General features: G+C 37.2%; 1 protein-coding gene and 4 non-coding genes across 7 annotated transcripts in view; 4 read left to right on the top strand and 1 right to left on the bottom strand.

The window, feature by feature from the left end:
* tmem108 (transmembrane protein 108) overlaps window positions 1-6,000 on the bottom strand; it is a 48,304-nt gene that overhangs the window by 9,118 nt on the left and 33,186 nt on the right. The gene's annotated exons all lie outside the window — the stretch shown is intronic.
* On the top strand, window positions 9-90 carry trnas-cga (transfer RNA serine (anticodon CGA)). Its single transcript has one exon. It is a non-coding gene; the product is annotated as a tRNA-Ser (tRNA).
* On the top strand, window positions 263-344 carry trnas-uga (transfer RNA serine (anticodon UGA)). The gene has a single exon. It is a non-coding gene; the product is annotated as a tRNA-Ser (tRNA).
* trnas-uga (transfer RNA serine (anticodon UGA)) lies at window positions 872-953 on the top strand. The gene has a single exon. It is a non-coding gene; the product is annotated as a tRNA-Ser (tRNA).
* trnas-uga (transfer RNA serine (anticodon UGA)) lies at window positions 1,435-1,516 on the top strand. The gene has a single exon. It is a non-coding gene; the product is annotated as a tRNA-Ser (tRNA).

Genomic DNA, 6,000 nt, shown 5'->3' with positions numbered 1-6,000 from the left:
ATTATCCAGCTGTGATGGCCGAGAGGTTAAGGCGTTGGACTCGAAATCCAATGGGGTTTCCCCTCGCAGGTTCGAATCCTGCTCACAGCGATTTCAAACCAAGGGGTCCAGAATATCTGAAATCTGGAGCCAGATGATGAGAGGTTGGTCTGATCAATATGTGATGAAAAGGTGCAGGAAAACCCTGGTTTATTTCTTGTTTGCCATTATTTTTTGGTAATACATTCATTTGTTGCTTCTTCATTACATAACAAGAAATCCAGCTGTGATGGCCAAGCGGTTAAGGCGTTGGACTTGAAATCCAATGGGGTTTCCCCTCATAGGTTTGAATCCTGCTCACAGCAAAGTGGAAACTGTTAAAAGTTGCTGAAAAGGTCTAAGTAGATAAATGAAGGTTTAAGTGTGAAAAGCCTGTATTATGTTTGCTCCGCAATGCAAGTAAATCTGTTTTCCACATAAACCCAAAACGGATATAAAATCTTAAACTAAAGTGGACATGAACTCTTGTTTGTTGACTTTCACAGATGCTAACCTGCATTTATCAAATCTCAGTTTGTTCCCTTTGTTTTAATCTTCTGAAACTGATGCACAGATTTTAAAACGTTGATCCCTCCATGTTGTCAGGTATCATCAGGATCCTCTTTGCACAACCCTTTTCATTCCAACTATGTGCTTCTCTGTTTTTTACAGAACCATCATTTTCTCCCAGTTTGTCTCCGTCTAATTCGACTGTCTCATCTGTTTTAGGACCTTTTTTATCATCCCAATTAATTCTTTCTTTCCAGCAATCCTTTATTCCTCGTCTCCCTCCCTTTCCAACAGTTTAAATCCCACCTATATATTTTTTATTCAGATTTAAGTGACCTATCCAGCTGTGATGGCCGAGCGGTCAAGGCGTTGGACTTGAAATCCGATGGGGTTTCCCTGCGCAGGTTCGAACCCTGCTCACAGCGACTCATTTATTAATCATTCTGGGAAGGTTTTACTATGAAAATACACTTAAATTACCAGGATTTTGGAAAATACAGTTTCTTANTAAAATCTTAAACTAAAGTGGACATGAACTCTTGTTTGTTGACTTTCACAGATGCTAACCTGCATTTATCAAATCTCAGTTTGTTCCCTTTGTTTTAATCTTCTGAAACTGATGCACAGATTTTAAAACGTTGATCCCTCCATGTTGTCAGGTATCATCAGGATCCTCTTTGCACAACCCTTTTCATTCCAACTATGTGCTTCTCTGTTTTTTACAGAACCATCATTTTCTCCCAGTTTGTCTCCGTCTAATTCGACTGTCTCATCTGTTTTAGGACCTTTTTTATCATCCCAATTAATTCTTTCTTTCCAGCAATCCTTTATTCCTCGTCTCCCTCCCTTTCCAACAGTTTAAATCCCACCTATATATTTTTTATTCAGATTTAAGTGACCTATCCAGCTGTGATGGCCGAGCGGTCAAGGCGTTGGACTTGAAATCCGATGGGGTTTCCCTGCGCAGGTTCGAACCCTGCTCACAGCGACTCATTTATTAATCATTCTGGGAAGGTTTTACTATGAAAATACACTTAAATTACCAGGATTTTGGAAAATACAGTTTCTTAATATTGTTTAGGAACAAACTTTGCACATGAAGTTTGTTTCCTTATGTGCTTTGAATCCTGTTCACAGTGACTGAAACATAGTATAGACAATATGTGAAAAAAAAAAAACTCTCAAAACACTGAAACTTTAAAATGAGATATTTTACTTAAAATACATAAAAAGTTTGGATAAATATCTCCAAACTTGGAGATATTTGCGTTCGGCAGCCCAAGCCGAACACATTTTACATAATACGTCCCCTTTAAAGTTTTTGTGGCACTAGTGGCCTTTATTCAACAGTAGATAGACAGGAAGAAGAGCAGAAAGAGAAGAGGAAGGGTAAACATGAAGCCACGAGGTTGGGAATCAAACGGGAGACCGCTGCGTTGAGTACTGTAGCCTCTGTGGTGCGTCTGAGCCATGTCGCGCCCCAGATGCTGACAGAAGTTACATCAATCAACCACAACATAATGATGGGTAAAGTGAGTGCAACTGCTTATCACACAAAAAATGTTTAGCACTTGCATCCATGAATTTACAGGTAAGCTAATTTGTCCCACAAAAGCTGCCTAACAACCACAATTAAATCAGAGACATTATAACCCTTTATGGCTCTTGGATGAGTCTGTGGCTCTGAGTGTGCACATTTTTAAAACAAGGACACAGAGTACTCAGAGTGTTGAACTGCTGAATACTAAATGCTGAGTTTATCTGGAGGTATTTATTTTATGGCAGCATGATGTAGGAAGCAGTGACATGTTTTGACAGTTTGTGCTATCACTGGTAATGCAGACGTATGCCATTCAGGAGCAACACTGTGGCTGACTGATTCTTTTCTATTATTTATTTTCTATTATTCAGACAACAGCTGAGCCCTAAGCCACAGAGGAATAAACTTCATCAGGATTCATCAGGCGTCAGGTTTTCACGTTTAAATGGGATTTGTTGACAGCAGGAAAAACGTAGATCACTTCCACCTTTATCTGTTTTTGTAATATAACAGGAATAATTTTAATATTCAGGTAAGATTTGAATTGATTTAGGATTTTCAGATTGTAAAACATAAATTCATGAAATGCTAACAAAACAGGGTGTAAATTAATACCTTATTCCTTTTACCCAAAAATAAAGGTCTTACAGAGACTATTGCTGATGGACGTACACAAAACTCATGTTTCAACTTTTTTATATGATCAAAAATGTAACAAATACATAAAAATGATCCTATTAGTAAAACATTTTTAAATGGTTTTCTTTTCTTGGTACATAAAATACTCATATTTCACCCCTATTTAATGCTAGTGCAGTTTTGGAAACAATGGTTGTACAGTTCCCATTAAAGCTTCTAATTATATTATTTTGTCCAAACACAATCCCAAACCCAAACATAAGAGAATTTCCTCTGGGAGGGAATAAAAAAGCCTTGGGTTTCTGAGTCAGAGTCACTGGGAAATAAAAGGAAAAACATGGGGTTGCAGAAAACTCAGGGTCTTCAGAGTGCCACTTATGGTCCCCAATCAGTAACCAAGGAAACCAAGTTTACATCTTCAAAAAGAAACAGGGAGGAGAGAGAAAATGAGACAAGATCATTCTGATTTAAATGTCTTAGAACCAGAAGAGTATACAACCAAAAATAGCCAAAACAGCAGAGTGAAATGTAAGAACATCTGAATCAGACAGGAGAAACTCAATGATGATTCAAACTCTGCTTCCAAATCAATAATCATCCTCCTCTACAATCAACCACACAGACATGTAGAATAAAGGGTCAGAACAGTTTTCTGTTAACCAAGTTAGACTGGTTTGTGACAGATCTGTGTCTCCAGGTGCAAAAACACTAAGCTGTTGCTGATTTATGATTGCTTGTTCTTCTTTAACACAATCCAAAGGCATTAAGACTTTTGCTGATTATGAATGGTGGAAATCATTGCTGCTCTGGACAAACATAGATGATTACGAGTTTTAAGCAGCAAGTGCAATATATAATATACAATGGCTGCAATATTGCAGCCATTGTACAGTGCATGCAGCGGTAAAACCAGCTGACCAAACATACTGGAGTTCCCTTGTGTTATTAGATGATGTGTGGAACTCCACTGGGGTAACAAGCTTGGCATCATTGGGGTTGCTAGGTAACGGCACAGTGCCCATCAAATGTGACTTAACACTCCATTTCCAAACAAAGAAAATTATTAACATATTGCCAAAAAAAACCCATCAGGGTGTTTTTTTTAATTACTTGTGCTGATTTTAGAAACAGTTGAGATCAAAATGAAAGAATAAAAATGTGCAGGATGTGAGTTTTGCATAACAGTTCCTCTTTTAAGATGATCTCTGAGATATTAGATGGGAAAAGGAGATTTTTCTTGATAGCTGATTGAAGTGAGAATAACTGTCCAAAAATATTGTCTAAGATGTACTTCAACTCTAATTTAGGGGTTTTCAGTTACTTATTATTGTAAAATTCTCCATGAGCATAAACAAATGCAAGAAAGATACTAAATGAGTTTATTATATCAACGTTTATAAGTGGATTAAACAACACATAACACCCTTGGGGAAATCTCAAGTCAGTCAAATCAGCAGCAAATGTTGCTTAAACTTCCATCTTACCTTTTATACAGGTACATAATAATATATATTGCAGCTTTTTGTTGGATTTGTAAATGTTAGTATAAACTTCTTCCAGCAGGTGTTTGTAAGATAAAAGCCAGATGAACGGAGATGGAAAAACAGGCATACAATTTAACAAGAGATGATTGAAAAGACCCAAGAAGCATAAGCTTTATGAACATCTATTATTGCGCCGAAGCACTAACAATACGATGAGACATGAGGGTCAGACAGGGTGGGAAAATGTGCAAAGAGGAGGCAGCGTAGAGGAACAAAGCGAACTATGTGAATAAATGAATAAAAGCTTGATTTGATATAGAAAATGGGATTTGAGAGAGAGAATGTAGGAGGAACGCTTTATTTTATTTATCCTTGTCACCAAAAATAATCTATTGATCAAAATGTTCAGTTTCCTCACACAACCCACAAAACTACAAGGCCAAACCAGTAGATTTTAATGGGAACACTAAGCTGAAGGTAACTCTTCGTCTTTGCTAGACATCTTTTTTGGGTAAATCAGTTTCCATGCCATCACTGCCACCCAGCTGATCATCTGAAAAAAGCATCTGCTAAAAAAACAGAAAACAATGCCAATGCATATTTATTCTGAGTTCTTACCCTCATTTAGCTAAATAATGACTTTAACTTGTTTTGCATTATACAACTACATACATAAATGGCATGCAAGGCAATTTATGCAACAAACAAACCTGCTGAATTAAGCTATTCTGAATGCATGGGAGGCCGGCGTCGTTCGCTGAAGTCCTCCATTGATGCTTTCTAGGACATCAATAAATCATGGTGTAAAGCAGGATCCTGCCCGCTGATCCAAGGAAAGGCTTTGTCCCACCAATCACTCAACATTAGACTCAATGTCATGGGTCCAAAGTGGCAGCCACTGCATCTAAACTCACTTCGGTGGAACGGTAACCATCACATTTACTCCTGCTTGCTAAATTCTTAGTTTTTGATTAAATTCTGCCGATTTGTCCTAAATACTGGAAGCTGCCATTTCTGCACCAAATTCACACACCACTGCGCGTTCCAAGAGTCTGTTTGTGAAACCAGTATTGGATCTGATTTCACAGCATCACCAGAGAACAGCTGGCAGTAGCTCAATCCAACTGGATGCTCTACAAGGAGCCAAAAATAGACACTGGAAACTCATCCGTCATCGTAATGGTGACGGTTTATCTCTGATCCTGAACTGCTGCTGCTCTGTCATCCCCGCTCAGCCGCATGACAGGAAATAACTTCACTGAATGTGGAGGAAACAAAGTACAGATTCACTGCCAATGTGGCCAAAGTGACAAGTAAATATTCACTGGTTTGTGGGTGCAGAAATAAAAATAAAAAATCTCGATCTGGTGGTGTTATATTGTTGTTTTTTTTTTTTTTTATAAGCAGGAGTTCCACCTTTCAGAGTGGAAAGTCTTCTAGTAGTTATTATTCTGAGCATCACTTCTGATGGTCTGGATCTCATTAAAACCTTATAGTAAACAATTCGAATACAGCAATAAGGATAAAAGTTGGCTTTACAATTTTAAGCCATGAAGTTAAATTAATCAAATTTACTATACAGTAGAGAGTTCAAAATAATACTTTTTCCTATTAGCTTTTTTCTTCTTTCCACTGAAGATTAAAAATTAATAAATACAAAAATCAATTCAGAGCTTAATCTGTGACCAAAGTAATAGTAATAATTGTATGTATATATTAGTTTTGAATAAAGTGTTGAACACGTACAGGGAGATAAAACCAAAAATATAATTTGATACAAATTAAAACAATATAAAGCACCAAGAAAAT

The sequence above is a fragment of the Poecilia reticulata genome, linkage group LG20 (assembly GCF_000633615.1).
Source record: "Poecilia reticulata strain Guanapo linkage group LG20, Guppy_female_1.0+MT, whole genome shotgun sequence".
Classification (NCBI taxonomy): Eukaryota; Metazoa; Chordata; class Actinopteri; order Cyprinodontiformes; family Poeciliidae; genus Poecilia; species Poecilia reticulata.
The sequence above is the reverse complement of the archived record's forward strand: the minus strand, read 5'-3'. Positions and strand labels throughout refer to the sequence as shown.